This window comes from Muntiacus reevesi, chromosome 8, assembly GCF_963930625.1.
Source record: "Muntiacus reevesi chromosome 8, mMunRee1.1, whole genome shotgun sequence".
In the NCBI taxonomy this organism is placed as follows: Eukaryota; Metazoa; Chordata; class Mammalia; order Artiodactyla; family Cervidae; genus Muntiacus; species Muntiacus reevesi.
Window position 1 is genome coordinate 68,391,859 of NC_089256.1, and position 11,677 is coordinate 68,403,535.

Sequence of the window (11,677 nt, forward strand, 5' to 3'; positions counted from 1 at the left end):
TAACATTTGCATAGTGGTGATTTAGTCACTAAGTTGTGTCTGACTCTTGTGACCCTATCTATGGACTGTAAACCACCAGGCTCCTTAGTCCATGGGATTTCCCAGGCAAGATTACTGGAGTATGTTGCCATTTCCTTCTCAAGGGGATTGTCCCAACCCAGGGATCAAACCCAGGTCTCCTGCATTGCAGGCAGATTCTTTACCAACTGAGCCACCAGGGAAGCCCAACATTTGCATGATGAAATATATATTATATAATTATAAATTATTTTCTTTCATTACATCTTTATATTATAATTTGGTAATTGCAATGTTTGTTTTTAAGATTATGTATGTAATTTATTTGCTCCATGTATTTCACGAAAGATAGTAAAGATGGCAAACAAAAAAGTGATCGAAAATCATAGGTTTAAACACATTAGTTAGAAATTACCATATGCGATAATGTGTATGGAACATAAGAATTTAGTTGTCTCTTTCATCCACATTTTTTCATTCAATATGCATACCTCTGTATAAGGTAGACAGGGTAACCATTATTTTTAATTCTCTTTTTCACTATTGGAAACAGGCTGAACAGGATCTCAGGGCACATCAGTGATCATACAAAATTAATAAATGGCATTCAGAATCAGAATCCAGGTCTTTTTTGCTTCAACACTGAACTTACACCTCAACTATGTTGTAGTGAACAGACACTCTTTGATAATAACTTTCTTCTTTTTATTGCTAGAAGCTTCTTGCATGTAAATTGTTGTCCACTGTTAGGTCATTTCAAGCTTTCTTCAGACTCAAATGTGGTACAGAACTTTTCATTCCCTACTGTACTTTTATACAAATGTTCATCTTTACTAATAAAGTGGACTTGAATATTGAGGCAATATTCTGAAAGTTTCAAAGCAAGAACAAAACAAACACAAACACACCCGCGATTTTAGCCTTAATTGTCTAGATGTTTCAAATCAAGACAATATTTTTCTTTTCAGTCTGGCACTAATTTTTTTTTCCCCCCTAATCCTGACTTGTTCTGGTAATTGCCACAAACACTTCATTTCATTTTCTTTCTATCTACTTAAGTCTGGATAGCTTTCTGCCTACTGTTATCAGCCAATGTTCTGATGGAATAGATGATGTATAGTGGCAGTAAAGGACACCCTGATTGCCTCTAATGAATGGGCTTTGTGATTGTGGGTTTCCAACTGAACCTTTAAGACTAAGCTGTTCACTAAAAGCTTTTATCCTGAAAAGACTTCACCTCTTCACGCTAAATAAATGTTGAAACATTTAATGGAGAAATTATAAATTTTTTAGGAATAATAGAAGAAAACATATTATAAAACCCAAAAGCTTGTCCAGAACTACAAATTTAGTTGAATGGCTGATACATTTGGATTTCTGAAGTTTTTTATTAAAGTAAATGACAACAGATTTAGATATATACATCCAGATTTCAGAAATGCATTTAAGCCAATTATTAGTTGCTGGAAAAATTTTTGGCTAATCCTGAATATATTAAACAGATATCTTTAAAAAAAATTAGTCTCTGAGTAGGAGGTTAAGAAGCATGTCTAGTTAGCATACGTAGCAAATAAATATTTCAGAAAATATGCATAATAATAGATAGCATTGTCACCAAAATTTATCAACATTCAAATTTCTCTTTATATTATTTTTCCTTCTAGTTCCCTTCTCTTATCCTTCTTTCTTTTCTTCTTTCCTCTGTTCCCTCTATCTTTCTTTTCTAGACTTACACTCCACCAATTTTAGTAACATTTGAAGGCAAGAATCACCATGTGCCATATTTTAAAAGAAGCAAATAGAAAAGTTCCCATGGGAAATATCTAGTATGGTGTGAACTTGAAATGAAGACATGGTGGAATAGCCTTGACAATTTTTATCTTTTTCACTAGGTTATATTTTCATCATTATAATGGATGAAGTGTTAATACTTTCTGAAAGCCACACTGATGTAAGACGTCAGTGTATCTTATATAATCTGTTATGTTTATAAAATCAAGTGATATTTGGAGCTCTAAGAGGGTAAACTAGGCAGGTGGGTGAAGTCAAATAAGACATCACAGCCACAGCAAGCTTTATTTTGGAGAAAGTTCCAGCGTGATTAGGGTTGGTCTACCATACACTTGACTTGATTTCCATTCTAAATATAAACATTCCAAATGTTTGCATCTTTCAATAATGGAAAATGTTTTATTTGCAACTGCTGGGGACATTTTCCTCAGTACCAGCTTTTTTAAATCTGAGTCTCATTTCAGGACCTCTTGAAGTATTAATAGTAATGCCAGCATATAAATACTGAGACAAAATCTGTCTTTGTTACTTCCTTTTAACTGATATTATTCATTAGCTTCCATTTTAGCAATCTTTTTTTACAAATTCATAATATTCAAAGATATTTATTACATCAAGTTAGGAACCAAATGATTAACAATGTTGATCATTATTGTTTCCTTGAATCATCATGTTTTCTGAGTATGAGGCTGCTCTTGAATGAGAAAATGTTGAGTAGAATTAAAATTTTGACATGAAGTATTTAACAGTTTAACCATGTGTATACATACCAGATAATTTTTGTCTTTATGCATTTTTTTAGTCGTATGCTTATAGCTGGTTATATATTTTGTTTGTTTATTAACATTACAATGTGAAAGTTGATGATTCTTTCTGGTGCAAAGTTAATTTATCAAAAAATATTTTTGTGAAGACTGTAGGGAATAGGAAGCTGAGTAGAAATCTTGTTAGCATCAATATTCTTGACTATAAAAAAAATCAATCACAAAGAATGTCTGGGTTTGTAGGACAATGATGACTCCCTGATTTTGAATTTCTCTATAAATCCTTCACCAAAACAGTACAAGCAACAAGAAAATCAAATAAAACAGTAAAGATACAAACAATACAATAGAAGAACTAAAATGCTACAACTTTTTAGTTACTTATAAGTAGAGAAATAAATCAAATTCTCATAAAACTCCTGTTACCTATTACTCTAATCTTAAAAGACTTAAAAGACTCTGTGAAATCAGAATAGATACCTGAATAACTTAGATGATGGATGGATAAAACTAATCCAAATTAAGTAAAGATTCAAAATTAAAAATTAGTATACAAAAACCGGTTGGGACTTGGTAATCACAACTCTCACTCTAGGGAAGAGTTTGAAAGTGAGGAGGGCTATTAGAAGTAGACACAGAGAAACATCACCTCTAAGGCAGAATGAGATGTATACAGAGGGGGCTAATCCTCTTGGATTGGTGGATTTCAAGGGAAAAAAAAAAAAAAAGGAAATAATGTAGGAAAATAAGGATCCCATAGAAATGAAAAGAAATAAGACATGCCAGTCATCTCTCTACAACAACCAATAAGACATCCATAAAAGAAACTGAACATAATAGATCAGAAATGGCAGAATGGGATATCCTCATAATGAAAACCCTGTTGAAGAAAGTAGGTCATGCCATATAAAACTACTGGGGAAAAAATCAATAGATGCAAATCCACATGTGTCTGGTAATGAAACTTCTACAAGCTACCCAAGGGGAATATATGTAACTCTATGGCTGATTCATGTCAATGTATGACAAAACCCACTGAAATGTTGTGAAGTAATTAGCCTCCAACTAATAAAATAAAATTAAAAAAAAAAAAAAAAAAGGAAGAGAAGAGAATTGCAATATATCAGTCCAAACTGAGTTTAAGATCCTTAAATAAAGATGTGGTAATAAAGATCGGCGAATGAAAATTCTCTGCCAAAGCAAAACAAAACAAGCAAGCAAACAAACAAAAAACCAAGCTAATGGTAATTATATTACAACACTTCAAATATAATTGCATATGCTCAACAGGATGTGAAGAATTGTGAACAGAAATAAAGACAAATAAAATGTGAATTGTTTGAAATTGTGAAAGAAATAGAGAAAAAATAAATCAGAAGTAAAGCTTAATTTGCTAAATGCCTAAAGTGGAGTTTATTTAAATGAATATGTAATAAGGGGCTCTAAAAAAAGCAGGGTAATTACCAAGAAAATAAAAATAAAGACTAGGTAAGGGCCAGGTACAAATTTGTTTGAAGTGGAAGACAGTCAAGAAAGAACGAACATCTGTAGAGTTAGTATCTCAGAACCATATTAAATCAATAGAAAATAATTGACATTTAAAACTATAATCCAGTATTTAATCGAAGCTCCTTAAGATATGTGGATTTTTCTTGCAAGTGTATAGAGTTCTGATGAAAAATATTCTAAGTTAGAGAATATAAAATAAGATGCTTAGACATTCAGAGAAACCTGAAGAAAACTTTAGAAGACCAAAAGTGCTGTAATTTTTGAATTACCATTTTGTTCTGATTTTCTTTGACTATTAGTAATAAAAATGGCAAGTGGAAAAATGAATTATTTCTGCATTATATAGGCACTTTAAAAGCATTTTCTCATTTAATCATTATAGTAATCCTATCATTGTCATTATTTTCATTTTGCAGATGGAAACTGAGGTTTAGAGGGCTTAATAAGAGTTGGGATTTTTATATAATTTATTTTTTATTCCAAATTAGTTGATTTTAAAAACTAAAAAGTCTTCTCTTTCAAGAATGGAAAGGTTAAGAAATGAAATATTCAGAAATTATTTTTCCTATCTCTTTTTTCACTGGCAAAGAATGAAAGTGTACATACAAGCTTTTGTGCTGTGCTGATATGCTAAAGATATAGCTTTTACCTGCTAGATAATTTATTCAGTTCAGTCACTCAGTCGTGTCTGACTCTTTGCTACCCCATGGACTGCAGCACACCAGGCCTTCCTGTCCACCACCAACTCCCGGAGTTCACCCAAACCCACGTCTATTGAGTCAGTGATGCCAAACAACCATGTCATCCTCTGTCATCTCCCTCTCCTCCCACCTTCAATCTCTCCCAGCATCAGGGTGTTTTTCTAAATGTGTCAGCTCTTCACATCAGGTGGCCAAAGTATTGGAGTTTCAGCTTCAAAATCAGTCCTTCCAATGAACACTCAGGATTAATCTCCTTTAGGGTGGACTGGTTGGATCTCCTTGCAGTCCAAGTGACTCTCAAGAGTTTTCTCCAACACCACAGTACAAAAGCATCAATTTTTCTGTGCTCAGCTTTCTTCACCGTCCAACTCTCACATCCATACATGACCACTGGAAAAACTTGACTAAACAGACCTTTGTTGGCAAAGTAATGTCTCTGCTTTTTAATATGCTGTCTAGGTTGATCATAATTTTATTTTCAAGGAGTGAGTGTCTTTTAATTTCGTGGCTGCAGTCACCATCTTCAGTGATTTTGGAGCCCCCCAAAAATAAAGTCTGTCACTGTTTCCACTGTTTCCCCGTCTAATTTATTATATGTTAATATATCTTACATCTTCTGATTTTAAAGTGAAAAAAGACACATCCTGATTAGAATTTCTATGGCAGTTTTATATAGATTTTACATTATTTCCAGATAATTATTTGAACTTATCTCACTTTGTTTTCCATTTCCTGCTTTCTCTTTTCAGAGTGGTAATTTCTTATAAAAATAACACCTAACAACAAAGAGTAGTACATTTGAGCTTCTCTAAAACTTTTTATTCTTCCACTTTTACTTATCTTCTTGCTCTTCAAAGCAGCTTTATTTGTTCACCAATCAGCTCAAAGTGTCTTTATACTATCAATCAATCATAAGATTTGAGTGAATCATTTTCTTAAATATTTTTAGCTTTAAAAATTAATGTCTTAATATTAAATGTTAGGGACTGTTTGTAAATTTCTATTTTCTTTTTACCCTTTCCTATCATATTGGATTCCTAAATTTGACAAAAATAATATTAGAAGTAAAATTTGTCTTGTTTTAATTCTTTTTTACAATAAAAACAAATAGGACGTTCTTAGTTATATTTAATAAAAATTGATTCTAACCATTAGAAAAAAATGAGTTAGGCAGAAGCTCAACTGGTATACTTCTATATTTTGTATTCTTTTTTGAGTCATTCTTCTCTAATTTTATCTTTTAGACAGTATATACCCACTCAGCTAGAGTTTTTCTTTTGAGACTATAAAGAGATCACAGAACTCTCTGCTAAGCTATCTCAGTGGCTTCCCAGCTTGAAAAGGGAAAGGGAAAAGGAAAGGGAAGTCGCTCAGTCCTGCCTGACTCTTTGCAACCCCATGGACAGTAACCTGCACCAAGCTCCTCCGTTCATGGGATTTTCTAGGCAAGAATACTGGAGTTGCCATTCCCTTCTCCAGAGAATCTTCCTGACCCAGGGATCAAACCCAGGTCTCCTGCATTGTAGACAGACACGTCTGAGCCACCAGGGAAGTCCCAGCTTGAAGGGAAGTCTAATAACTCCTGTTTAGCCTCAAGGTCCTGCAAGATCTTCCCATTCTCCAGCTAAACTTATTCTGACCTGCCTCACCCTTCTCTTGGTCTTAGTCATTTTGCCACACCCATACAGACCTCATTACTAGGCTGGCTTTGCCTACACTTTTCTGATTGAAGGTAGCCGTCCCCACTCTTCCCCTCCTGTGTGCAGCGGAACAGCCCCTTCCTGGGGAACTCATCCTCAGCTGAAATATTGCTACCCTAATTTATTCATCGTAGCTAGAGTATATAATGCTGCTGTCTTATTGAGAATGCAGGGCCTGTGCTATCTTCCTTGTTTCTTTGTGGGATTTCCTGCTGATCTGCTTGCCTTTATTCCAAACTGAATTTAAGCCCCACCTTTATTGTTACATTCTTTTTATCTGTTCCCCTTATTTAAGAAAGCTTGGAGGTTTGTGAACCAGTAAAGTGTAACTTTTCCTTGTTCATGGTTTATATAACTCCTATCCAATATGAACTGGATTAGAAATCAGATATACTGCACCAGATTAAATTGCCTCACTCTTCTTTTTCTTCAATAATTCTGCAAGAATGTCATCTAAAAAGAAATATATTAATTGGACAGATAAAGAGAGCAATTTCTATGTTAATGTAGCTTTGCTTTGAAAGCTTAAACACTCAGTTTGACCCTTTGAAAAACATTTTTAGTATTTGCAAAATTGGATTAATCATATTTATATCCAAACAGAATTATGGGAATGAAATCATTATAAGACTGCAAGTAGAAAGATTGGGTCTATGGACAGTAATTGTTTCTCAAAATAAAACGGAAAAGGAAAATCCAAGATCTCAAACACTCAAAAGATTTTCTATATATACTTTTTTTCTTTAACCAAGACTATCAAAAGTTAATGGTATTTTAGAGCTGCTGGGCCTTTGGGGAAAAAATATTGACAACTGTATCTTGTAGATATTAATTTCCAATTTATAAAAATATATTAGGTTTGAGACAATGGAAAAGACTACTGGCAGATGAAATTTTAACTAATTTTTATTTTCATGTTAGTTAATATCATGTAAGTGATTAGCTGCCAGTTGTCCTGAGAGGCAGTTGAAACCACAGGACTCTATCAGTATATACAAGATAGTCACACTCCTTAGTAGGGTGGCGTATCTGAATAGGTCATAGAAGAATCTACTCTACTTTTAGAATAATGATTTTAAAAAGAGACATAAGCAGTATAATAGAAATATCCATATATCATTTTCTTATTGAAACACATGCGAAGTTGAGAAACAAGCCACTGTTGGGGGAAAAAAATTCTGATTATTTAAATCAAACCAAATACTCAAATTTTGAAATTTTATCAGAAAATCTCAATAGGCTAATAACTGAGACCTATAGTACTAATGTATCAGAAACATTATTCCTTTGTCTGTTGATAAAGAACAAAAAAGAAATCAATTACATAAAAGCATAAATAATTATGTTAGTAACAGGAAACTGATTTCATATTGCCACAACTGCAAAAATATTTCTGTTAGGTAGTTAGAATAGGAAAAAGGAATCCAAAATGACAGTGGCTAAAGACAAAGAAGGGGAAAGCTCATGAAAATGGAACAAAGGAAGGTCCGAGGACTGGAGTGAGAGAGATGTCAGGGGAATGTGTAATTTCCTTGGTTCTGTCTCGTCACAACAAGAATTTGAAGTGACAGACCAGGGTTACACCCCTCGAATGGACCAGTGTTACAGCTCTGTGTTACAGCTCAGTTTTGTTTAGAAAGTAAAGGAAAATACATCCTCGAGGCATGAGGGCATGCCAACCCAAAAGACGAAAAGAGGAGAGGTCCCAATGCTTCTAGGCTTCCTCCTTCTGTACATCTGTCTCCTCTCCCTGGCCTGCCCTATGTAAACTGGGCTAGCCAGGAGGGCTGTTTGTTTTACCTGAGGTCCTCACTCCAGTCCTCGGACCTTCCTTTGTACTATCTTTACCTGTTTTTCCCTTCTTTGTTTTTCAGCCACTGCCATTTTGAACTCCTTCTTCCTATTCTAACTACCTAATATTTCTAACCTATACAATTGTGTGTATATAAGCACTGTGCGGGGGGTGGGGGGGAATTCATGATTGTGAGAGAGGCATTGGTAGATTGTAAAAATGGCTACAAACAAATGCATTCATGCCCTTACAATGTGTCATTGCACATCTTTTCATCAAGAGGTAGATCCTAATTTTCACCAAAGTGGATCATATGCTTTGCTTTGGCAAAAAGCCTTTAACAAATATGATGCAAGGAGAGGCTTGAGAAACATTTTCTCATTAAGACTTTCTCTGCCCTCCTATGTTCACTGTATCATTATTTACAATAGTTGAGAAATGGAAGCAACCTAAGTGCCCGTCGGGCTTCCCTGGTGGCTTAGGCAGGAAAGCATCTGCCTGTAATGTAGGAGGCCTGGTTTCAATCCCTGGGTCAGAAAGATCCCCTGGAGAAGGAAATGGCAACCCACTCCTGTAGTCTTGTCTGGAAAATTCCATGGACAGAGGAGCCTGGTAGGCTACAGTCCATGGGGTCACAGAGAGTCAAACACGACTGGGTGACTTTACTTTCACTTTCAAGTGCCCATCAAAAGACGAATGGACAAAGGAAAATAAATGTAATGGAATATTGTTTATCCATAATAAAGGAGAAAATCTAAGCCAAAGTCCCAGTTGGTAGCAGAGGCAGTGGCTGATCACACAGATGTGACTGAACCCAGCAGAAGAAACACACATCTAAGCCCAGCTCCAAATAATGGCTCACAGAATCATGAGTTAAGGAACTGATTTCTCCTAAACCACAAAGTTTTGTTATGCATTGAAAGCTAGCTGAAGTAGAGCACGCTGAGTGGGTTGAGTTGTAGTTGTTCAGTCATGTCCAAATCTTTGTGACCCCGTGGACTGTAGCCCACCAGTCTCCTCTGTCCATAGAATTCTCCAGGCAAGAGTACTGGAATGGGTAGCTACTCCCTTCTCCAGTGGACCTTCCTGACCCAGGGATCAGACCTGCGTCCCCTGCATTGCAGGCAGATTCTTTACCGTCTGAGCCACCAAGGAAGCCCAGGGAAGCCCCAGTAGAGCATGTTCAGTTCAGTTCAGTCGCTCAGTCGTGTCTGACTCTTCGCGACCCCATGGACTGCAGCACTCCAGGCTTCCCTGCCCATCATCAACTCCTGGAGCTTACTCAAACTCATGTCCATTGAGTCAGTGATGCCATCCAACCATCTCATCCTCTGTCATCCCCTTATCCTCCCACCTTCAATCTTTCCCAACACCTTTTCCAATAAGTCAGCTCTTCGTATCAGGTGGCCAACGTATTGGAGTTTCAGCTTCAGCATCAGTCCTTCCAAAGAATATTCAAGACTGATTTCCTTCAGGGGCATGTTAGGGGGACTTGATTTAACCTGTAGATTCCTGAGGGCTTTTCTGAGGAAAGTGTCTAAAGAATGAATAGAAGAGAGTCAACCAAAGAATGGAAGGGGGAATATATTCAGACAGAGGTAAAAGCATATGTGAAATGAGAAAAAACTTGATATACTTGAGAAAATAGAAGGATGAAAATTTTCTTTCTTCAGATTTTACATTGTTTCAGAATCTCAATGCTTTCTTCGTCATCCTCCCCTATATATACAACCTCAGACATAAGTTTTACTACTTAGGTTTCTATCTCATTTTCTGTTTGTCCAGCAGACAAAATCTCCAGATTCTCTACCACTAGGTTGCTCTTATTTTTATCATGCTCTTTCCAAAGGATTGCAATGTTCCTCTGACCTTGAATTTGCTGGTTAGGTTCCTGCTACTTGGTAACATTTCTGATGCACATTTCTTAACCTGGCTTGGAAAACTGGCATTCCTAGATTCCCTTCTCTACAATTTCTCATACCACTACACTGTAGAAGTCTGTATGGAAAAGGTCATTGTGAAAGATGGTCATTCAGATAAGTAGTTTGATAGATGATCAATTGATCAATGATAAATAAATGATTAATAGAGAGATAGATGTTAGATAGGTAGCCAGATGGATAGATATGGACAATTAGATAAAAACAGAGATTAGAACATCTATAATGTAATCCGATTTTTACAAAAAAGCAAAATAATATTATAAGCAACCCATGTACTTACAGACATGCACACATGTATACATCATACAAAGCAGAGGTTCCTTCTCTTATATAGTCCCAGAATTATAATTCTTTTTGTTTTCTATACTTCTGTATTGTTTGAATACATTGATTTAAATTTTCTATGTAAGACTCACTCAGGATATGTGTGTGTGCATGTGTGTGTGTATTTTAGTTAAATTGGCTGCTGAGATATAAACCAAAAAGGTACATTTACCTTGGCCAGCTAATGAAGATTCATGTCAGGCACTTATATTTATGGCAAAGAGTAGCAGAGTTGACAGGGCTTGAAGATGCCAATTTATGTGAGTCAATAACAAGAGAGATGAACTAGTTAAAATCTGAGTGTGGTATTTACACAATTTGCAGCATACCGCCCATGAAACCTTAATAGTCTCACTGGGTTATAAGTGTTTTATTATAAAAATCTATGCCTACAAATGAATTCTTTCTGTTTTTATAAAACAAAAGTAGATAAAGACTAATTCAAATATGCTTTTTTTAAGTTAAATGTTGCTATGATTGAATTTTTGTCCCTGTAAAGAGGGAGCAGGTAACATAGGAATATGACTGAATATTTTGCTTTTCTTTTTTCATTTTTTTATTTTGCTTTTCTTAATGGAGCCAAAGTCAAAAAATATAAAAAGGAAGAATCATAGTTTTCAGCATCTCTCTCCCTTATATGTAGACATGTAAGAAATATGCTTAACAAATGCTCATGCATCTGATCACATTAAAATTACCTCTCATTGTGAGGCTGTAAAGCAGGTGTTATTATCCTCCCTGTTTTTATAGTTGTAGAATCCAAGGCTCAGCATTAAAGGATTTATCTAGGGTTATACACTGGGTCAGTTGACAGAGTTTTTGCAAAATCAATAAAATAATTCTTTGGGTAAGTTTAAATTATTCCCCCAGGGACAATTTCAACTGGAGACATACTTCTTTTCATGAATAGTTTCTTTACAGGACAGGTTAATACATGGGACAGTTTTATTACAAAGTATTTGGTCAAACTAAATTTGATTATCTAGATGACTAAGTAGCCATTTATTGTAGATAAAGATTTTAGATAATATGAAAAGGTCAGGTAAGAGCTGAAATATGTAAATTTTGTGTTACCATTCATTTTATGTCAACTATTTCTTCATTATGTGTGGAGAATTTGGAGTTGATTTCTCAC